We start from the raw sequence: 23,266 nt of genomic DNA, 5'->3' as shown, positions 1-23,266 counted from the left end.
GGGAAAGAGGTGAGGATGGGGCCCGGCAGGGTCACCACCACGGGCGAGGCCTCAATGGCCACTGTTGAGTCGGCGCAGCGGGCGACACAGGGCTCACTGCAGCTGCTTGCGAGTGGGGTTGGGCCGGAGGCGCCGCAGGGGCGGGGGAGACAGGGTCTGAAGCAAGACATCTCTCGGTGAGGGAGGCAAAGCTGAAACACAGAGCAGGCAGGGAGCACAAACCTCAATAACTGTCGGTCTTTCTTTTCCTAAGTTCTCTCCGTTGTCACCCTTTGTTTTGAAAACACACAGTGTGCCTACAGCTGCCACGGCACTCATTGTGCCCGGCCAGTTGCACGGTAAAGGAAGGCTGACCCACTCTTGGGGTAGGACCCAGCACAGTGGGTTTAAAGCACCTGTGGAAAGACTGATCATACCCCATCTCCAGAACAACCATTGCTGCGTTGAAGAAGGCACTGGATGTGCTTGGCCATTTGGTTAGAGCCCATCTGCCTAAGGCAGAAATTCTGGTGGTCAGACCTCCCTGCAGCTGAGCCCCATTGATCCCCTCTGCTTGAAAGAACGCCCCTCTTCCCAGCTCTCCCCAGCCACCTCCACCAAAAGGGAAAGGGGTCACAGCCCTTAAACAGTTCTATTGCGGGGCCAAGCGGAGGCAGCCCAAGTATCAACCTGAGTAGCCACCATGAGAGCAGTTCAGCCCACAGGGAGAGATGGAGCGGACTCAGGCTTACCTCGTTCCTGGAGGAAAGGGAGGCAAGAGAAGAAGATGCAGAGCCTGGAGCAGCGCAGGCTTTTATGCCGTGTCCCTGAGCCCCGTGGGGCCACAAACATTCCTTGCTCATGAAGCATCTAAACACCTCCTAGTTGCCGCTTGCTGAGGCCTTCCTGGTGATTAAGCCCTTGCCTCTTTCATCCAAAATATTGTACTCACTTTTCACAGCATCAAACATCGAAACAATTCATCTGTGTCCCAGCTTCATAAGGCCAATTAACTCGGAGGTCTCAGGCTAGCTGTGCAGAGATTTTAAGTGGGTTTGTATCACACGGATTGCCTTTGTCACTTTGCCCTCTTCATGGTGAGCTTGTCCACGAATCATGGTGAAATTCAGCTATGAGGGACACCTCAAGGCAGCTTTCAAGTGCTTTCAGTGCAGGCACTCAGGCTAACCCTGAGAGACATTTCTCCCTGCGAGTCCTTGTAGACACACAGGAGACAGTGGGTAAGCTCAGGCAGAAGGTGAAGACTGCACAATCCCATATGGGAGAAGAGACGCACCTCAGCAGGGATGTGGCAAAGCTCAACGGCAAGGAAAGACCATTGTGGGCTGGAGGAAAGCCCCTTGTGGGCAGGAGTGACGGCCACGAGGATCCTGCTTAACCTCATCAGGCTCTACCACGGCCCGATTTTGTGATCAAAGAGATGCTCAAGTCCTTCCCTGAAAGAGACCCACACCCAAATTGACCTGTTTTGCGTGGCAAGGTCATCCCAGAGGCCAGAGGCCTGGATGGCCTGCTTTTGAGAAGAGGCTCAGGACACAGAGTCACAAGCTCACGGCTCTTTTTCCTGGGTCAGGGATGGGGTGGCCCATTCCATGCATTTCAAATTACAAAGGGACATTGGATCAGTGTCCCAGAGCACCTGGGAGTCATCGTGATGTGGAAGAGTTGGGAAAAACCCTGAGCTCCAGGCGCACACGAGTCACCCTGCCATGGACTTCAGCTGACACAGTGCCCTGGTCTCAGGCGTGCCAGGGATACCAGAGCTCATAGCCCCAAAGTGCCGCTTTCCTCAGGGGCATTTCCTCAGGTCTTAGCAGCATTCCTGAAACAACTGGTACTTCTGTGCGATCTTGTGCCGCTGCTGCCTTCCAAGGCATTGCCTTTCAGTGGCTGCTCAGGAGCCCATGAGACCCGGTGCACCCCAGAATAATTTGGGATGGATGGTACTTCTGGAGTTTCTCTGGGACAACCTCACGCTCCAAGCAGACCAAGCTTCCCAGTTACCTCAGAAGGCTCCCTTCAACTCCTGAACACTGCCACTGTTCGGAGAGGTCACTGTCTCTTGAGCAGCTCTCCCAGGAATACACCGCGCCCCTTTCACTTCTTTTCACACAGACAGAGCTGGTATTTCCCTTGTGGCAACTTGTGATTGTGGCCTCCTGCCTTTTGCAGTGCCCCTCTCAGGAGAGTCTGGCTCCATCTGTCTGTGTCCCAGCACAGCTTTCCCTGCAATTCCCGGAGGGAGCCTTCACTCCTAATCCTGGTATTTACTTCACGTCCACCTCCAGACCCTACCCCATACCCCTGGCATTTTCTCACCAGTGCTGGCACCCTCACTACCATCTCCTGGTGGCCCACTTGTGGGCCTGGGAGGCTCAGCTGTGAGAGCCTCTGGCTGGTGGGGTGGGCACCAGGCCTCAAGCCCCTGCTCAGCTGAAAGCGTACCTGGTTGGTGCATACATGGTTAGAGTGGGTCATCTCGAAAGCTCCTTTCCAACACAAGCTCATCGATGAAAGCTGAGGGGAAGGATCGTTGCCCTTCCCTTGGCACTGCAGAGGCCGCATCTGGACTAGTGTGCCCATTTTGGTTTGATGCAAGCTGAAGTTCCCTGGCCAATACCTCACACACACACACACAAACACACACCCCCCCAAAAAGAGGAGAGCACAGTCACACAGAAATGGCCTAGGAATAGCGTAATAAGAAAAACAATCACCTTCATATTCTTCATTTGGCTGGACGGGGTTTCCAGGACGAGTTGCTCTTCCCCTTCCCAGGGATCGAGGTGAAGCTGGTCAGCCTGCAGGTCCCCAGGTCCTCTTTTGTGCCCTTCTGGAAGATAGGAGTGACACTGACTTTCTTCCAGGCCTCAGGAACCTCTCCCAATTGTTGTCACCTTTCCAAGACAATCCAGAGTTTCCTCTTCCAGAAGTCCTCCTGGTCTGAGTGCTTCACAAGCTGTCAACGGGAAGACAGCATGGGTATCTGCAGGTGAGCTCCCTGCTGCTTGAGGGCCTGACTGGCCAGAAGCCAGAACATGGCTTGGATGTTGACTGTGAAGTCACTTCTGGCTCTGCAGCTGATGGGCCTGGGTAGGCTCATGGCAGCACTAGGTGCTTGTGAGGTCACTTGTGCCTGAATACCTGGTAGGAAAGAAGGAGGCCCATGGCTTGGATGCTGCTTGCAAGGTCACTGGTACCTGAGTAGCTGATGGGCCAATGAGAGGAAAATTCCAGGCAAGTGAAGAACTGCAGTCTCCCAACAGCTACAGGAGGTTGTGTAAGGATGGAGCCAGACTCTCCTGAGAGGTGCACTGCAAAAGGGCAAGATCAACACTAACAAGTTGCACCAAGGGAAATGCCAGCTGTCTTTGTGGGAGAAGAAGTGACAGGGGGCACCACGGCGCAGCCCTGGAAGAGCTGCCCAAGAGACAGTGACCTCTCCGAACAGTGGCAGTGTTCAGAAGTCGATGGGGCAAGACCCAGAGCTTCCTGAGGTAACTAGGAAGTTTGGTCTGCTGGGAGCGGGAAGTCGTCCCAGAGAACCTCCAGAGGTCCCTACTAACCATCATTATTCTGGGGTGCACTGAGTCTCATGGGCCCTTGATCAGCCGCTGAAAGGCAACGTCTTGGAAGGCAGCAGCAGCATGAAATTCCACAGAAGCACCAGTTGTTTCAGGAATGGTGCTACAATGTGTGGAAATGTCCTTGAAGAAAGCAGCACTTTGGGAGCAATGAGGCTATGAGCTCTGTTATCCCTGGCACCAGGGCATCGTGTCCACTGAAGTCCACAGCAGGGTGACTCATGTTTGCCTGGAGCTCAGGGTTTTTCCCAACTCTTCCACATCACGATGACTCCCAGGTGCTCTGGGAAAATGTTCCAATGTCCCTTTGTAGTTTGAAATGCATGGAATGGGCCACCCCATCCCTGACCCAGGAAAAAGGGCCGTGAGCTTGTGGCTCCATGCCCTGAGCCTCTCCTCAAAAGCAGGCCATCCAGGCCTCTGGCCTCTGGCATTCTCTTGCTGAGCTAAACAGGTCAATTTGGGTGTGGGTCTCTTTCAGGGAAGGACACGGGCCTTTCTTTGATCACCCTCCTACGCCTCAATTTGCTCTTTTCCAACAGGTTCCCCACTTCCCAAGCTGAGCCCAGAGCCCTGGTTGGAAGAAGTGTGAGGGCCTGTTCAAGTCATCAAGGGACATAGCTATGGAGGTCCCATGGAGAAGTCACTTGAAAGTAGACCTGCCTTACCCTCTGGTCTGCTCTTCATTGTTATGAATCTGCCTTTGTTGCCTGGGCTTATGGACAGAAAAAACAGGCTGTGGCAGGGCCTGATGAGGGTAAGCAAGGTCCTCGTGGCCCTCACTCCTGCCCACAAGGGCCTTCCCACCAGCCCGCAACCATCCGTCTTTGCCATTGAGCTTTTCCACATCCCTGGAGAGGTGCATCTCTTCTCCTGTATGGGATTGTGCAGTCTGGACGTTCTGCCTGAACTTACCTGCTGTCTCCGTGTGTCTACGATGACCCATTGGAGAAGTGTCTCTTAGGGTTAGCTTGAGTACCTGCACTCAAAGCACTTGAGAGCTGACTTGAGGTTTCCCTCATGGCTGAGTTTCACCGTCACTGGTCACCACACTTGCCGTGAAAAGGACAGTGTGATAAAGGCAATCCGTATGACACAAACCCACTTAAAACCTTCCTTCACACTAGCCTGAGACCTCCGATTTATGGCCTTATGAATCTGGGACCCCGATGAATCGGTTCGATGATAGGAAGCATCATGCTCACCAGGCCCTGATCCTGATAGGGGACTTGAACCACACAGACATGTACTGGCAAAGCGGCAAATGCACTGCAAGCAGCCCAGAAAACTACTGGAGTGTGTTGAGGACAACTTCCTAGTACAGGTGATGGAGAGCCCGACCAGAGGAGAGGCACTGCTGGACCTGTTGTTTACTAGTACGGAAGAACTTATCAGAGAAGTCAAGATTGGAGGTAGCCTGGGCTGCAGCGGTCATGCCCTGGTGGAATTCTCAATCTTGAGGGGTACAGGACAGGTATAAAGTAGAGGCAGGACCCTAAACCTCAGAAAGGCAAACTTTTGGCTGTTTAGGGCGCTGCGCTACTGCGTGGGATCCCTTGGGAAACTGCCCTCAGAGACGAAGGAGCAAATGAGAGCTGGGCGATATTGACAGACATTTTTCTTTAGGGCGCTAGAGCTCTCAAGCCCAACGGGCAAGAAGTCAGGCAGGGGAGGCAGCTTGGCTCAGTCAACACCTCTTAGCCAAACTAAAACACAAAACCAAAATGCATAGGCAGTGGAGGCAGGGATACACATCCTAGGGAGATTATAGGGATACGGCCTGGGAATGCAAGGGAGGGATCAGGAAAGCCAAGGCAAAGCTGGAGCTGAACTTGCCTAGGGACATGAAAAATAACAAGGGTTTCTTCAGGTACCTATGACAGCATAGGAACATGAAATAAACTGCATCTCCCCGGATGAGCAGAATGGGAGACCTGGCTACAACCAACATGGAGAAGACAGAGGTACTCAACAAGTTTTTGCCTCGGTCTTCACCGGCAAGTGCTCTAGCCACGCCACCCAACTTACAGAATCCAAAGGCAGGGACTGGGAGAATGAAGTACCGCCCATTATAGGAGAAGGTCAGGTTCGAGACCATCTAAGGAACCTGAATGTGCACACGTCCATGGGACTTGACGAGATGCATCCAGGGGTCCCGAAGGAACTGGCAGCTGAAGTGACTAAGCCGCTATCCATCAAATTTGAAAAGTCGTGGCAACTGGTGAAATTCCCAGTGACTGGAAAAGAGGAAACATAACCCCCATTTTTAAAAAGTGAAAAAAGGAAGACGTGGGGAACTGCAGGCTCACCTCTGTGCCCAGCAAGATCATGGAGCGGATCCTCCTGGAAACTATGCTAAGGCACATGAAAAACAGAGAGGTGATTGATGACAGCCAACAGGGCTTCCCTAAGGGAAATTGTGCCTGACAAACTTGGTGGTCTTCTATGATGGGGTTACAACATTGGTGGATAAGGGAAAAGCAACTGACGTCGTCTACCTGGACTTGTGCAAAGCATTTGATACTGTCCCGCACAACATCCTTGTCTCTAAAATGAAGAGACGTGGATTTGACGGGTGAACTACTCGGTGAATAAGGAATTGGCTGGATGGTCCCACTCAAAGAGTTGCAGTCAACAGCTCGATGTCTGGATGGAGACCAGTGACGAGTGGAGTCCCTCAGGGACATTATTATTTAACATCTTTGTCAGGGACATGGACAGTGGGAGTTGGCATTGTTTAGCCTAGAGAAGAGAAGGCTCCCGAGATACCTTCAGGAAATATGAGGAGGGAGAGTGTAGTGATAAGACAAGGAGTAATGGCTTTAAACTGAGAGAGGGTAGATTTAGATTAGATATGAGGAAGAAATTCTTTCGTATGAGGGGGGTGAGACACTGGAACAGGTCGTTGAGAGAAGTTGTGGATGCCCCCTCCCTGGTAGTATTCAAAGCCAGGTTGGTTGGGGCTTTGAGCAACCTGAGCCAGTGGAAAGTATCCCTGCCCATGGCAGGGGGGTTGGAAGTAGATCATCTTTAAGGTCCCTTCCACCCCAAAACCATTCTATGATTCATTCTGTGATTCTAGATGGTATGAAGTGGGAGCACAACAGTTCTGATGAAAGAGGCAGAGGCTTAATCACCAGGAAGGCCTCAGCAAGCAGCAACTACGAGGTGTTCAGATGTTTCATGAGCAAGGAATGTTTGTGGCCCCACAGGGCTCAGGGACACGGCATAAAAGCCTGCGCTGCTCCAGGCCCTGCATCCTCCTCTCTTGCCTCCCTTTCCTCCAGGAACGAGGTAAGCCTGAATCCGCTCCATCTCTCCCTGTGGGCTGAACTGCTCTCATGGTGGCTACTCAGGTTGATACTTGGGCTGCCTCCGCTTGGCCCCGCAATAGAACTGTTTAAGGGCTGTGACCCCTTTCCCTTTTGGTGGAGGTGGCTGGGGAGAGCTGGGAAGAGGGGCGTTCTTTCAAGCAGAAGGGGATCAATGGGGCTCAGCTGCAGGGAGGTCTGACCACCAGGATTTCTGCCTTAGGCAGATGGTCTCTAAGCAAAGGGCCAAGTACATCAGTGCCATCTCTCCTGGTGGAATCAGCAGCCAGTTAGGCACATCTTTGCTCCCAGTCCTTCAAATCTAGCCTTGAGGTGAGCTGTCACGCCTGTAGTGCGTGTTAGCGAGATCAGGTGCAGGCCCTTTCTGGACATGGAGCTAGAAATGGAGATGAAGGGCAGCAAAGAGTGTCCGTGGAAGCAGAGAGATCTGCGTAAACGATAGACAGGCTGACGTTGGGGTCCGTGTTTCCTCTGTGCTCTGTGTTTCAGCTTTGCCTCCCTCACCGAGAGATGTCTTGCTTCAGACCCTGTCTCCCACGCCCCTGCGGCGCCTCCGGCCCAACCCCACTCGCAAGCAGCTGCAGTGAGCCCTGTGTCGTCCGCTGCGCTGACTCGTCGGTGGCCATCCAGGCCTCCCCGGTGGTGGTGACCCTGCCGGGCCCCATCCTCACCTCTTTCCCTCAGAGCACAGCCGTGGGATCCTCTCTGTCAGCTGCTGTTGGGAGCTCCCTCAGCGCCGGGGGGGTTCCCATCTCTTCTGGGGGCTCCCTTGGTCTGGGGGGCTCAGGGCTGTGTCTGCCTCCTCCCCACTGCAGTCTGAACTGCTGAAGCCGGCGAATCAGCCCCTTTGGAGCAGGAAGGAAGACGGGGACCCTGCAGCAGCAGGAGCGTGGCCACGGCTTGCAGACGGGTTGGGTGACCTCATCCCAGCTGGCAGCAGGGACCTGTGCCCATTACTCCTCGCTGCATGGCAGGCCTTGCTGTGTCTCCTCTGGCTCTGCCTTGCTCTGAGCTCCTCGAGAAAGGGCTCATTCTCTTCTGCTTTGCTGAATGTCCTGCTGTTGGGGGGAGGGTGCTGGAGTTCGAACGATTCTTGGTGGGCTGGGATTGCTAGCAGGAAACTGGAAAGGCAAACACCTTGCGTGGAGCTTGTTGTTGGGAAATGGGCCATTCTCTGTGCCTCCCTGAACCCTGCAGACGTGTTTCTTGGTCTCTGTTCTGTGCCACTGCATTTCCTCCTTCTCATTAAAGACTTTGTGCAGCATAACTGGAGACTCGTGGTGGTTTGTTCTCGTCCTCCCTCAGTTAGCCACGTGCTCTGCAAGGAAGAGGGAGATCCTGCCCTCTCCCATGGCATCAACTATAACCCCAAGCATGGAGCACTGCTAGTTGTGGGTGGAGCTCCCTTGAAGTGATACCACAGGATCAAAAATAAACAAGCAGGCAAAAGAGGGACAGAAAAGCCTCAGAGAAATGGAGAGAGCAAGAAGCAATGGAGGGAGTGGAAATGAAAGTAATGCCCCACACAGTTGCCCCGATTTGCTGTTGTCCCACATGGGAAAGGGTTGCCCAGGGAATGTTGTAAGTCTCCATCTTCGGAGATGTCCAACATCCAACCAGACAAGGTGCTCAATAGCCTCCTCTACTTGACTCTGCTTTGAGCCAGACTTGGACTGCATGATCTCCACCTCAGCTGTTGTGTGATTTGCTGAGCCGCCGCTGGATCCCCTCATCCAGGAGCAGCCATCAAGAACAAGGGAGCAGAGAGGGGGCAGGGGCCAGTGCTCAGGATAGCTGCAGAGGTGTGGTGGGCACAGGGCAGGAGAAGGGGCGCTGATGTCAGTCCCAGGGCTGGGAGCACAGGAAAGGAAGGATGATCAGAGTGCATTAAACAATTGACTCAACAGCTAGGCTCTTAAGGTGTAAGCATGCTGAGGAAAGCCCTGAGGGAGCCAAAAGGTCAAGGTCCCACTGAGATTTGAACTCAGATCGCTGGATTCAGAGTCCAGAGTGCTCACCATTACACCATGGGACCTCCTAGACACCTGCTGTCTTTCCTCTCTGGCCACCCTCGCTGAGCCCTATGCTCCTGGCTGAGCCTGACAGTCTCTCCATCTCCCTCACCACCACCAAGTGCAGCCTTCCTCTGGGGCCACAGGGCACTCTCTGCTCACTGGGCCTTTCAGGGGACTGGCAGAGCTCTTTGCGCAAGCCTGGGCATGCCCTTTCTTACAAGACCCAGGCTGGTAACCTTGCTTTTGCATAGTTACACCTGGTTAGGAACTTTCCAGCTTAACCTCTTCAACATTGCACCTCACAGAGTGCATTCATGGCCCAGCGATCGGTGGTTCGATGCGAGCACTTTCAGTGTCGGCTGCTGCCTCCCTTCACCCCCATGTTGGACAGCCTGTCAATCTGCCTGGGTAAGTAACTGCCTCTCCTGTTTCTCACCTTGTAGCTCACACTAAGCAGCCCTTAACCAGATATCCTTACTCTTGGTTGCAGTCCTAGCCGAGCTCCTGACCTTGCTGAATGAGGCGACCAAGAGAGAGGGCAGGGCATGAGGTTCAACACTCCTGCACTCCCGAGGTCTTTCTGGCTGAGGGCAGGTCTTGGCAAGCCAGAGAGACACCTTCACATAGCGGAAGCCCCCTCACCTTCTCTTCTCCAGGCTGAACAAACACAGCTCCTTCAGCGTCTCCCTCAATCACAACGTGCTCCGGCATGCTCTGATACCACCTTGTGCACGTCCCCTCTTCCTCTTCCTGTGTGCACAGGAAGACCTCTTCTGTGGCTCATACTTCCTGACTGCGGTCCTTCTGAAAAATGGCACCAGTGCTCGTGCAACCTGGGGTGGGATTGCATGAGGATGCCTCTGTCCTGTCAGCAGTGTTGGAGAGAAATGCCCCAGAGCCTGCGATGTCCCTGTTGGCCTCTTACTGGTGGGCCTTTACTCCCACCGGCCCCTCTTCCCACTGGGCTGTCCATGTTTGCTGGTGAGGACCTGCCAGTTCAGGGAAACTTTCTGGGTTGAACCCTGCTGGTCAGCGCTGCATCCTGGATTGGCAGCTAGAGAATGGGCCACTGGGCCCGAAAGAGGGAAGGACGCATCTCAGGAGGTCTCCAGCTTTGGGAGCAGAGGGCAGGGGAGCTCCCTGATGACTAATGAGAGGGAAAAGTTGCCCCAGTCTCCAAAAAAGGCAAAGAAGGACTATCTGGGGAAGCAAGGAAAGGTGATGATAAACTGGAGCAAGTTCTGCGCAGGATCCCTAGGATAGACAGGGGCCGGGGGCTCTGGCCTTGTGAGGAGAGGCTGAGCACCCAAGGCTTGCTTAGCCGGCAGAAGAAAAGGCCTAGCGTGGATCTAATGGGAGCCTCCCCGTGCCTACAAGGAGGTTACTGCAATGGCTGGAGGATGAGAGCCATGGTCAGAAATTTAACAGGCACTTTGTGACCGGTTACACGAACAAAAATGATCATCCTGAGGGTGCCTAGGCATGGGAACAGGGGTCCATGTGAAATGTCTGTCCTCAAGGTATTTTATCACGCAAAAGGGCAAAGCAGTGATTAGCTGGTGTGAGCCTGCTTGAAGCAGGAGGATGCACCCTCTGACTCCCTGAAATGCCTTCTGCCCAGAAGGGTTGTTGGAGGCTAAAGTGGAAGCAGGGAGAGAGGATTTTGTGGGTGAACGTTTGAAGAATGTCCAAAGAGACGCATCTGAGGGTGAGAGGCATGCAGAATGTGAGTTTTGTTTTTGTCCACAGGAGCTGGGACATGCAAGAAGACCCGGTCAGCAGGCTGAGCAGATCCCCCAGAGGAGCAAGGAGCCTCCACTGAGGAGAGGGAAGGAGGCCAAGAGAGAGAAGCCATGGAGGAGGCCACCAAGAGAGAAGTGCCTGGCAGGAGTGGGACTCAAACCCACGCTTCCGAGGGAGAGTGCAACCTGAGTGCAGCGCCTTTGCTTTGCCATCCTGACCCACTGCTGGTGTCACTGCTGCTGCCATTCCTCCTCTGCAGCTGCCAGAGCCAGCCCAGCTCAGCCAGCCTCCTCCTGGCACTGCTGCAGGGGGAGCTGCTCCTGGGAGCACCCTTGCCCTGCTCCCACCGAGGGCTGCTGGCAGGTGACCACAGCACCTCCAGGCACTTCAGGCCACGTGGAACAGGAGTACCCAGCACAGGGGCAGCACACTTCCAATGTGTCTCACAAAGCCCGAGGCAATCCTTCACGGGAGCAACCAAAGGAACCGTCAGCAAGTTACGGCTCTGCACCTGCCAACATCTGGTCAAGGGGCTCCAGGCACACGTGTACCTTTCCCATGACTTCCTCCCATTCCCTCCAGAGCCTGAAGAAATGGGAAGACAAACACTGGCTGGGAAGCCTCCAGCTCCTCCACTTCCCAGTCTTGCCTCCTTCCCGTTCCTTCAGTTTACAAGTTGGCCTGCTTCCTCCTTCCAGCCCCCTTCACACACCCTACCTCAAGCTGCTGGGGTATGAGTGTTTTTCCATGCGTGTGAGATAAATAGGGTTTGTGGATCCTGGAGGAGCGGAGGCAAGGAGAGGAGAAGGGGACGGAACTGCTGTCTCTCAGCAGCTACAGGAGGTTATGGAAAGGATGGAGACAGACTCTCCTGAGAGCTGCACTGCAAAAAGGCAAGAGGTAACAGTCATAAGATGCAGCAAGTGATCTTGTCACTCACAAGTTGATACAAAGGAAATGTCAGCTGTTTCTTTGGTAAAAGAAGTGACAGGGTGCAAGGTGTAGCCCTGGAAGAGCTGGAGTGAGGCTATGAGCTCTGGTATCCCTGGCACGCCGGAGACCAGGGCACCATGTTCACTGAAGTCCATGGCAGGGTGACTCATGTTTGCCTGGAGCTCAGGGTTTTTCCCAACTCTTCCACATCACGATGACTCCCAGGTGCTCTGGGACACTGATCCGATGTCCCTTTGTAGTTTGAAATGCATGGAATGGGCCACCCCATCCCTGACCCAGGAAAAAGAGCCGTGAGCTTGTGGCTCCCTGCCCTGAGCCTCTCCTCAAAAGCAGGCCATCCAGGCCTCTGGCCTCTGGGGTGACCTTGCTGCGCAAAACAGGTCAATTTGGGTGTGGGTCTCTTTCAGGGAAGGATGCGGGCATTTCTCCTACTCCTCAATGTGCTCTTTTCCAACAGGTTCCCCACTTCCCAAGCTGAGCCCAGAGCCCTGGTTGGAAGAAGCGTGAGGGCCTGGTTAAGTCATCAAGGGACATGGCAATGGAGATCCCATGGAGAAGTCACTTGAAAGAGACCTGCCTGACCCTCTGATCTGCTCTTCCTTGTTACGAATCTGCCTGGGCTCATGGATGGAAAAAACAGGCTGTGGCAGAGCCTGATGAGGATAAGCAAGGCCCTCGTGGCCCTCCCTCCAGCCCACAATGGTCATCCTTGCCATTGAGCTTTGCCTCATCCCTGGAGGGGCGAGTAGCTTCTCCCATACGTGATTGTGCAGTCTGGATGTTCTGCCTAAACTTACTCCACTGTATTCTGCGTGTCAGCAATGACCAATGGGGAGGGATGTCTCTCGGCGTTAGCCTGAGTGTCTGCACTGAAAGCACTTGAGAGTTGACTTGAGGGCAGGGGAGCTCCCTGATGACTGATGAGAGGGAAATATTGCCCTAGTCTCCAAAAAAGGCAAAGAAGGACTATCTGGGGAAGCAAGGAAAGGTGATGATAAACTGGAGCAAGTTCTGCGCAGGATCCCTAGGATAGACAGGGGCCGGGGGCTCTGACCTTGTGAGGAGAGGCTGAGCACCCAAGGCTTGCTTAGCCGGCAGAAGAAAAGGCCTAGCGTGGATCTAATGGGAGCCTCCCCGTGCCTACAAGGAGATTACTGCCATGGCCGGAGGATGAGAGTCGGTGGTCAGAAATTGAACAGGCACTTTGTGACTGACTACACAAATGTCGTGGTTTAACCCCAGCCGGCAACTAAGCACCACACGGCTGCCCTCTCACTCCCCCCTGGTGGGATGGGGGAGACAATCAGAAGAGTAAATGTGAGAAAACTCGTGGGTTGAGATAAAGACAGTTAAATAAGTAAAGCAAAAGCCACGCATGCAAGCAAAGCAAAACAAGGAATTCATTCACTACTTCCCTTCGGCAGGAAGGTGTTCAGCCATCTCATCTCCAGGAAAGCAGGGCTCCATCACGCGTAACGGCTACGTGGGAAGACAAGATGCCATAACTCCGAATGTCCCCCCTTCTTTCTTCTTCCCCCAGCTCTACATGCTGAGCATGACATCATATGATGTGGAATATCGCTTTGGTCAGTTGGGGTCAGCTGTCCCAGCTGTGTCCCGTCCCACCTTCTTGTGCACCCTCAGCCTACTCGCTGGTGGGGTGGGGTAAGAAGCAGAAACGGCCTTGACTGTGTAAGCCCTGCTCAGCAGTGACTAAAACCTCCCTGTGTTATCAACACTGTTTCCAATACAAATCCAAACCATAGCCCCATACTAGCTACCATGAAGAAAATTAACTCTACCGCAGCCAAAACCAGCAGAACGGACAAAAATGATCACCCTGAGGGTGCCTAAGCATGGGAACAGGGGTCCAGAGAGGCTGTGAAACGTCTGTCCTCAAGGTATTTTATGACCTGAAAGGACAAAGCACTGGTCAGCTGGTGTGAGCCTGCTTGGAGCAGGAGGACGCACTCTCAGACACCCTGAAATGCTTTCCGCCCACCGTTGGAGGGTAAAGTGGAAGCAGGGAGAGAGGATTTTGTGGGTGAGTGTTTGAAGAATATGCAAAGAGCCGCCTTTGAGAGCAAGAGGCATGCAGAATGTGAGTTTTATAGGGGAGAGTGGAAAAGTGGAATTGCCTAGGGAGTCTCCTGTCCACCCACGTTTCTGTTCTAAGTCCCCCTGCTAGTGGTGGCTGGGACATGCAGCAAGGCCTGATCCAGAGTGCCTAGAGGAGCAAGGCAGGGAAAGGGCAGGAAACCAAGAGAGAGGAGCCTGTCAGGAGTGGGACTCGAACCCACGCCTCCCAGGGAGACTGCAACCTGAATGCAGCGCCTTAGACCGCTCGGCCATCCTGACCCTCTGCTGCTGCTGCTAGCGCTGCCTCGGCTGCTGCCGTTCCTCCCCCTGCAGCTGCCAGAGCCAGCCCAGCTCAGCCAGCCTCCTCCTGGCACTGCTGCAGGGGGAGCTGCGCCTGGGAGCACCCTTGCCCACCCCCACCGAGGGCTGCTGGCAGGTGACCACAGCACCTCCAGGCACTTCAGGCCACGTGGAACAGGAGTACCCAGCACAGGGGCAGCACACTTCCGATGTGTCTCACAAAGCCCGAGGCAATCCTTCACGGGAGCAACCAAAGGAACCGTCAGCAAGTTACGGCTCTGCACCTGCCAACATCCGGTCAAGGGGCTCCAGGCACACGTGTACCTTTCCCATGACTTCCTCCATTCCCTACAGAGCCCCAGGATATGCAAGCCAAGCACTTGGCCGGCAGTGCTGCCTCATGGATGGTTCCTTGGGGCAACAAGGGTGCTTCCTTCTTCCCTGCCTGGGGCCGGGAAGGCTGGGCAAGGAGGTCTCTGCCACACCAACCCCTGGGCGAGCACTGTGCCGGTCTCAAGGAGCCAGTGTGTGGGAAAGGGGCTGGAGAGTCAAGGCGAAAGGACAGGAGATGCGCCAAGTGCTGAGCAACGACTGAGCTCCAGTTGCTGTGGGGAAGAGGCTCACTTACTGCCCATGGTGCAGAGGAAGGAGGGCACAGCTCTCTCTGGGACTTGTTGCTTCATGGATGGCATCTCAGGAGGTCACTAGTCCAAATGCCTGCTCAAAGCAGGGCTAGCCCCAAAGCTAGAGCAGGCTGCTCAGTGCCTGAGCCCCATTGAAACTTGAGTGCGATACGCAGGCATGGAGAATCCCAAAGTTCTCTGGGCACCTGCTCCAGTGCTTCAACACTCCCTGAGAATCTCTGTATGGCCCAAAGCAGCGCCCGCAGTGTGCTTTTGCCAAGGCTGGCCTGGCTGAAAACCAGGCCTGTGTCTGCTGGGTTTTGAGGTGCCCCAAGGCCTGGCCATGAGGCAAGGCTGCAGGGGGAGCCAAGGGGAGTGACTCGACTGCCCTATGGGAGCTGAACTTGCTGAGGGAAGCTGGGCTGTTTTGGAGCAGGAGAGGCAAGGCACTGTGGAGCCCGGCTGAAGAAAAGCTTGTCTGCGTTGGCCAGGAATCGAACCCGGGTCAGCTGCTTGGAAGGCAGCTATGCTCACCACTATACCACCAACGCTCCTGGATGCACTGCAGCCTCCTGCTCCTCCAGCCCAGAGCCTGGCCTTGCTCCTGCTCCTGCACTTCCCAACCTCACCTACCTTCCGCTCTTCCAGCTCACAAACTGGCCTGCCTCCTGCTCCTCTACTTCACAGACTGGCCAGCCTCCTCTTTCCAGCCTCTGCACACACATGACATCAAGCTGCTGGGATGTGTGTGTGCTTCTCTGTGTGTGAGATGTTGGCTAGGGAATCTCAAGCTGCTGGGTGCTGGTAATGGTGCCGCTCCCCATCTGCGTTCATACGTGTGCCAGCTGTGCATGTACTATGCAAGTGTAGGTGCATTTGTGTGGTGGTATAAGCACAGCCAAACACCCACCCGGCTGCTCACTACTCTCCGCACCTTCAGTGGGGGACAGTGCATTGAAAATAGGACGACAAAGCTCCAGGGTCAAGATAAACACAAGGACATGGCTTAGGAAAAACTGTTGTGAGCAAAGCAAGCTTGACTTGGGAACAAATAATTTTTTGCCAATTAAAACAGATTCACGTAGTGAGAAACAAAAAGACAAACATAAACCACCACCTTTCCTCTCCCCTGTCCCAGGCTCAACTTTACTCCTTCACTCCTAGACCCTTTTACCTGCCCAAGCAGGGTGCATCTTCCCTCTGCTCTTTCCCACTCTTTTTGTTCCTTCCACCTCTCTCTGCCCGGCAATTTCTGCCCTTTCTGGAATATGTTTTCACAGAGGGACCACAAACTTTGACGATGTGTCGTGCGGTGGGTCCACTGTGGAGCTGGAACTGGCTGTGTCTGACACAGGGCAGACCCTTACCTCCTCTCACAGAGGCCACTTTGCAGCACCCCCTAACCCCTCCACTACCAACACCTTGCCATGTGTAGCCAATACAGTGCCCATTGGCAATACCGTTGGGCATAACACTGAGCTAACACAGGTCTCCACCTGCCCCAGATGGAGGCACGTTCACGCTGTCCCAAGCTCACGTGTGGTTGTATGGTGTGGGCTTTGGTGGACTTAAAAAGGCACAACAACTAGCCTGGATTTCGTCTAAGGCACTGGATATGTCCATATCTAATACACTTGTCTAGTATTAGCTCAGCAATCGGTGAGTGAAAAGCAGGCAACGCTAGGATAATGATTATTATTCCTATTGTATAATGTGCAAATAGGGCAGGTGGATCATTTCTAGCTCAGGTTTCTTGCTCTATATAACTTGGTTGGATAAGAGCATCTGCTGCATTCCATGTTGCAGGCCCGTAAGTAATTTGCTTTGCAGGGCTCTACCCATTACCTGTTCCTGGGCTAAAATCTGCCGTGTGCTGCTACTGGTTTTGGTGGTGGATGATTGCTTTGGTGAATCCCCATGCCAGCACTGATGAATGAAGAAGTACATCGAACCAGGACCTACCTTTGCCTACAGACACGGGGAGTACCATTTTCTTTCAGCTGCTATTTTCTTATTAAACACCGTAACTAAGATGTTTTCATACTGCTCTGTGATTGGCTGACAGCCATTTCTTGACTTCATCATACCCACCAACTCTCAGGCAGACCTGTGATTGACTGTCAGGACCAGCCACCACTACCCGTGTACCCAGAAGCACATCAGGCAAGGAAGCCCCCACTCACTAAATGTGCAAAGAGGCAACTTTTGACAGCGTCATTCCCCATGGGTTCTCATATTGCTTTGTGATTGCCTGACGGCCATTTCTGACACTGTCAAAACCGCATGGTCTCAGTTCTCCCTCTGATGGGCTGTCCTTTTCCTTTGGACCAAGAAGTGTTCGGATATAAAAAGATATACCATGCAGTGCTATCCACTATGGAATGAAGACAAGCACCTAGCGCAAGCAGTGTTCCTGTGGCTGACCCATCACCTGCTGAGCCAGAAGTGACCTCACAGTCAATATCCAAGGGATCTTCTGGTTTCTGGCCCATCAGGTACTCAGGTAGCAGGGAGCTCCCTTGCAGATACCCAAGCCATCTCCCTGCTGCCAGCTCATGGAAGCACTCAGACAAGGAGGACTTCTGGAAGAGGCCACTCCCGATTGTTTTTGAAGGGTCATTGCAATTGAAGTGTTGATCTGCTGGAGGGTAGGAAGGCTGTGCAGAGGGACCTGGACAGGCTGGATCGATGGGCTGAGGCCAATTGTATGAGGTTCACAACAACCCCATGCAACGCTACAGGCTTGGGGAAGAGGGGCTGGAAAGTGCCCAGAGGAAAAGGACCTGGGAGTGCTGGTTGACAGCCAGCTGAACATGAGCCGGCAGTGTGCCCAGGTGGCCAAGAAGGCCAACAGCATCCTGGCTTGTATCAGAAATAGTGTGGCCAGCAGGAGTAGGGCGGTGATCGTGCCCCTGTACTGGGCACTGGTGAGGCCGCACCTCGAATCCTGTGTTCAGTTTTGGGCCTCTCACTACAAGAAGGACATTGAGGTGCTGGAGCGTGTCTAGAGAAGGGCAACGAAGTTGGTGAAGGGTCTGGAGCACAAGTCTGGTGAGGAGCGGCTGAAGGAACTCGAACTCTTTAGGCTGGAGAAGAGGAGGCTGAGGGGAGACCTCATCGCACTCTACAACTACCTGAAAGGAGGTTGTAGCGAGGTGGGGGTCATTCTCTTCTCCCAAGTAACAGCGATAGGACGAGAGGAAATGGCCTCAAGTTGCGTCAAGGGACGTTTAGATTGGACATTAGTGTCGTGGTTTAACCTGGCAGGCAGCCAAATACCACGCAGCCACTCACTCACTCCCCCCCACCCCAGCGAGACGGGGAGAGAATCGGAAGGGTAAGAGTGAGAAAAACTTGTGGGTTGACGTAAAGACAGTTTAATAGAACAGAAAAGGGAAAATAATAATGATAATGATAAAATATGCATAATGAATGATGCACAATGCAATTGCTCACCACCCGCGCTGACCGATAACCAAGTAGCGATCGGTACTTCCTGGATCACGCCTACCGTTCATATACTGAGCATGACGTCACATGGTATGGAATACGCCATTAGCCAGCTGGGCTGTCTGTCCTGATTATGTTCCCTCCCATCTTGTGTACGTAGCTCAGTCAGTAAGCATGGGAGCTGTCCTTGGACTAGGAGGGCACTTAGCAACAACCGAAAACATCAGTGTTATCAACATTCAGCTCATACTAAATCCAAAACATAGCACTAGGAAGAAATTTAACACTATCCCAGCCGAAACCAGGACAATTAGGAAAAATTTCTTTACTGAAAGAGTGGTCAGGCCTTGGAACAGGCTGCCCAGGGAAGTGGTAGAGTCACCATCCCTGGAAGTATTTAAAAGACGTGTAGATGAGGCACTTAGGGACATGGTTTAGTGGGCATAGTGGTGTTGGGTTGACGGTTGGACTCGATGACCTTAGAGGTCTTTTCCAACCTTAATGATTCTACGATTCTATGATTCTATGAAATGTCATGGCCCGGCAAGGGAAGGAGCAACTCATCCTGGAGCTCCATCACAGGTGCTCTCCATGCCACAAACTTCACAGATGGCTCAGTGTTGTGGAGGCAGCTGGAACCAGCTGTGGCTGGCACAGGACAGTCCCTTAGCTCTTCTCACAGAGGCCACCCTGCAGCACCCCTCTCCCCTCCACTACCAACACCTAGCCACATGTAGCCAATACAGCACCCATTGGGAATTCCTGCTTGGCCCTGGCTGGACCTGTGAGCGGGCAAGGCAGCAAACAGCCTAGGATGGAGAAAACCCCCAGATGGTCAAGTTGATCACATTGGTGTTTCCCAAAGTAGCACCAGCCTTGTCCTCTTCCAAACCTGCAGAGCCCTGGAGGTCCCCACTTGCAGCTGGGAAGTTGGGATTGAGCTGCCTGATGGGAAGGGAGAAACACCTGTGTCCCCAGGACACCCACTGCCTTGTGGGGGGAGCCCTGTGCTGTGCTCTGCCTGCTGCTCCACACGCACCCGTCTGCCTGGCTGAGGGGCACTTTGGGAGTGCTGGCAAGATCTCAGATCCATGAGGTGTCTTCCCTTCTTCGTTAGCAATGAGGGCCACGTTGCGCAGACTCTCTTTGGAGATGAGCTGCTGTAGTTTCAGGTGTAGGGAAGACAGCTGGTATGGCTGTGCCGCTCGGGGTGTCAGGTGAGATCAGGCTCTTAAGTTCTGCTCAACAACCAACAACAGCGGACCTCTTTTCATGGCTCATACTCAGCACTGGTCCGTTCTCTTCCCACAACTTACCTACCTTCTCAATGGGAGCAGGATTTCCCATTCACCCAGGAATTTGTGGGGTGGGGGTGGGGGGTGGGCAAGGACAAGTGCTGTAGGCCAGGGGGTTTTACTGTCTCCCTGGGCACCAGGTACAGTTTGGAGCCGAGTCCCACAGCTGCAGGGTGGTTAATTGCAGGCAGCCCAAAAGAGGACTGCGCCCCGTAGTTGGCAGGATTTGAGCCTGCGCAGGGAAACCCCAGTGGATTTCTAGTCCATCGCCTTCACCACTCGGCCACAACTACCTGCTCCAGCCCTCTCTGCCCTGCTCATCACATGCCCTGTGCAATGACACCCGGCTCCCTGGGAGTTTCAGGGCCAGGCTTCACTCGGAGCCCTGCAGTTCAGACCTGCACTGAGCATGACAGGTACCAGGCTTCCAGAGGCCTTTAGGGGCATAACCACAGGGGCTATGGCTGCAGCTCCCAGCACCTTGTCCTCAGCCGGGCATCTGGGTTACCCTGCCACGGCCAGGTGGTTCCACTCCCCAGCTGGTCTTGACTGCTTCCAGAGAAGAAGGGAAGGCAGCTATGTGGAGACAACCAGGGATGGTGGCAGTTGTGGGACCCTGCTTTGCTTCTCAAATTTATCTGCGGGGGACTCCAAACCTGCTATGAGCACTAGGGTGGGGACATTCCTGCAGGGAAGATGGTGACCTCCAGGCAGCACCTCCAGCCTCTTGGGGACGTAGGGTGGTGTCAACCCTTGAACAAAGACCACGACTGCCTGCAGGTTGTTGGTGTGTAGAGGGAATGGCTTGTAAGAGTGAGAGAGATCTATGGAAAGGGCGTAGCCTGGCTGAGGAGAAGTGTGGAGGGTGAAAGGGAGAATAAATGAGAGGTATGGAAGACTTAAAAGGAGACAGGAGAGCGCTTGTTTTGGTGGAATAGGTATGTCCTGAACTTTTTTCCAGCACTGGCAAGCATTGTCCAATTCCTGAGTATAAAGCAGAATATTGAACGATCCACAAAAGCAAATATTTCCATTATTAGGTGAAAGTAGCCCTTATTGCCTTTTGGCTCTGGAGCAGGAATATTTGGAAAATGGCATTGAGTGGTTGCTATGGAGGTGGTGCATCTGGCAGTGCCTGTCTGCATGCAGAGCAAGGGTGGGAGGTGTTTGCAGTCGAGAGGGTGAGCATGAGGAGCGGCTTGAGGAAGTGTGTGTGCGGGGGGCTCGAAGGAGGAGGCCGGTCAGTCTGTGAAGTGGAGCAGCAGGAGGCAGCCAGGCTCTGATCTGGAGGAGCAGGAGGCAGCAGTGCCCACGGGTGCGTTGGTGGAATAGTGATGAGCGTAGCAGCCTTCCAAGCAGTTGACCCGGCTTCGATTCCTGGCCAATGCTGACAAATGTCTCATCAACCTGGCTCCAGGGTGGGTGTCTTACACGTTCTGCAGCCAGGCTCTTCTGTTCAAACAATGCCCAGGTTTCCCCTGGGCTTTCGGGCCAGTCCCCTTACCTCCCTGCAGCCTTGAGACCAACTGAGACCAGTGCTTTCTGCCTGCTGGGAGGCCACCAGGCTTGACTGTTCACTGCGGTGCTGGTACAGGAGCCAGGAGAGAGGCATTTTTGTCCAGGAACTGCTGGTGCTGCTAGCTGCACCTGGCAGGAAAAGCATGTGCTGTGGCAGGGTCCAAAAGAAGATCAACAGTGCCTAGGTGGTCGTCAAGGGACACACTGAGGCCAGGTATGCAATTTGGGGGTGCGGTGGGAGGAGGCCTGTTCTTTATGTAATGGCTCAAAGGCCTGTCTGTCTGAGCTGAAGTCACCCTGGAGACGCTGACCTACCCTGTGAAGGCTCCAGCATTGCAGAGCCATCCGGAAGTTTACTGGAACTGGATGGAACGCTGTTGCTGGTAACTAAGACCTGAGACCCCCTCATTTCTCTTGAAGCTTATGGCCTGATGGCCAAAGGAAACACAAGGAGCCTCTCATAACTAGACTCTCTACCTCAAGGGGGTGAAGCTTCTCGAGTCTCTGATTCCAGGGTTGCTTAAAGAAAAAAGCAACGTTCTTTGCTGTGCTGACAGTCAAAACTGATTCTGGGCTGGGGGGTTGTACGAAAAGTTTGTGTTAGCACAGTATTTACAGACTCCCACTCTGTCAATAGCAGTGCTACAAGTTGTTGGAGTTACCAAGAGGGGGATAGTGATTGGGCATGCTCTGTTCCTACTGCAATGCCCACCCTAACCCCATCATGCAGTCACACTGGCTACGTCCAGAGCTGAAAACCAGCGCTTTCCTCCTTTCCACTCCATACCCATCCCCTGGACTTTATTCCCACAACACCAATGAAAGAGAGAAGTGCCAGGACTGTTTTTCATATGAAGTTTCTGAAGAACATTTGAGAAGACTGAGAAGTAGATTCAAAAGGTCTGAATTAACATTCACATCTGAACAATTGGCTGAAACACCTTCTCCCCTGGAAACTGGTTCCCATCTCTGACAACCCTCACAGTAAAACAGGGTTAGTGTGTGTGACGTTTCTGGTATTTCCACCTCTGTCCACTGCTTCTTGACCTCCCACTGGGCACCACTGGCAAGAGGATGGCTCTCTCTCCTTTAATCCACCTGCCTATTCTCCAGCACTCTCAGCCTTCCCTTCCCCAGGCTAACCAACCCCAGCTCTCCCAGCCTGTCCTCACATGACAGATGAGCCAAGTCCTTAATCACCTCAGTGTCCCTTTGGCAGGGCTGACAGATCCCCTAGCAGTGCAGAACTGGGAATCAGCCGCACAATGACACTGGTGGAGTCCCTATAAGGCCACTTGGCATGCAGACATGGAGGTGTCCCGCAGAGGAAGTGCACTTTGCAGAAGGCTTTCCACTTGGTGCCGGGAACAGATTGCACCAAGAGAGAAAACAGAAGAAGAGCAGTCAGTCAGGGGAAGACGTGCACCTGCCCCAACGTTCATGGACCTGGAGCAGCACTGACTGCTGAGAGGTTTTGGTGGTGCAGCATTGAGGAGAGTCATGCATCATCTGGAAGACCAAACAACGACACTGGACTTAGCCTTGTGCTTGCCTGCATGCTTGCATGGCAGATGCCTCGGCTTACTGCTGAGCAGCTTAGGTGCTTTTTTCCTCCAAAACAACTGGGAGTAGCAAGGTGCATCACCAAAAGGAAAGGAGGCATAAACCTGAGATTCAGGCTCAGAAAGGCAACTGAATGGTTCTGAAGGCATCCTCCACAACTCAGCTGAGCCCACGTGTTGTCATCTCAGCCCACTTCATAAGCCTGCTTCTGTCCTCTGCCAGGGGGTACTCAAGACAGGCAGTGAAAAGTCACTGCTTCCTGAGCATACATCCAAGCCGCGCTGGGTACACTGCCAGAAGAAATGAGATAACCTCTTGAATGCTCTCAGCGACAGGTCTCAAGGCTGACCCTGAGATACATCATAGGGTTGTGATCACAAGGCTACAGACTCCATTTCCTCGAGGCTTTTTGGTCTTTCTCTTCCCTGTTGGCTTATTTTTGGTGCTGTGGTATCAGTTCAGGGAGCTCCATCCACAACTGGTGGTAAGCTCAGGGGAGAAGGCAGTTGCTCTTCCTTGCAGAGCAGGTGGCTAACTGAGGGAGGAGGAGAACAAACCACCACGAGTCTCCAGCTGTGCTGCACAAAGTCTTTAATGAGAAGGAGGAAATGCAGTGGCACAGAACAGAGACCAAGAAACATGTCTGCAGGGTTCAGGGAGGCACAGAGAATGGCCCATTTCCCAAGAACAAGCCCCATGCAAAGCGCTTGCCTTTTCCCATTCTGTTCTACCTGCTGGCATTCCCAGCCCACCAAGAGCAGTCCCGAACTCCAGCACCCTCCCCCCAACAGCAGGACGTTCAGCAAAGCA

The 23,266-nt window shown here is 53.6% G+C and overlaps 4 non-coding genes across 4 annotated transcripts; all 4 read right to left on the bottom strand.

The window, feature by feature from the left end:
* Positions 1-8,879: 8,879 nt before the first annotated feature.
* TRNAQ-CUG (transfer RNA glutamine (anticodon CUG)) lies at positions 8,880-8,951 on the bottom strand. The gene has a single exon. It is a non-coding gene; the product is annotated as a tRNA-Gln (tRNA).
* Positions 8,952-13,903: 4,952 nt separating this feature from the next.
* TRNAL-CAG (transfer RNA leucine (anticodon CAG)) lies at positions 13,904-13,986 on the bottom strand. Its single transcript has one exon. It is a non-coding gene; the product is annotated as a tRNA-Leu (tRNA).
* A 1,123-nt stretch (positions 13,987-15,109) lies between these two features.
* On the bottom strand, positions 15,110-15,181 carry TRNAG-UCC (transfer RNA glycine (anticodon UCC)). Its single transcript has one exon. It is a non-coding gene; the product is annotated as a tRNA-Gly (tRNA).
* A 4,405-nt stretch (positions 15,182-19,586) lies between these two features.
* Positions 19,587-19,668, bottom strand: TRNAS-AGA (transfer RNA serine (anticodon AGA)). Its single transcript has one exon. It is a non-coding gene; the product is annotated as a tRNA-Ser (tRNA).
* Positions 19,669-23,266: the final 3,598 nt, after the last annotated feature.

Source organism: Calonectris borealis, chromosome 11, assembly GCF_964195595.1.
Source record: "Calonectris borealis chromosome 11, bCalBor7.hap1.2, whole genome shotgun sequence".
NCBI lineage: Eukaryota > Metazoa > Chordata > Aves > Procellariiformes > Procellariidae > Calonectris > Calonectris borealis.
The sequence above is the reverse complement of the archived record's forward strand: the minus strand, read 5'-3'. Positions and strand labels throughout refer to the sequence as shown.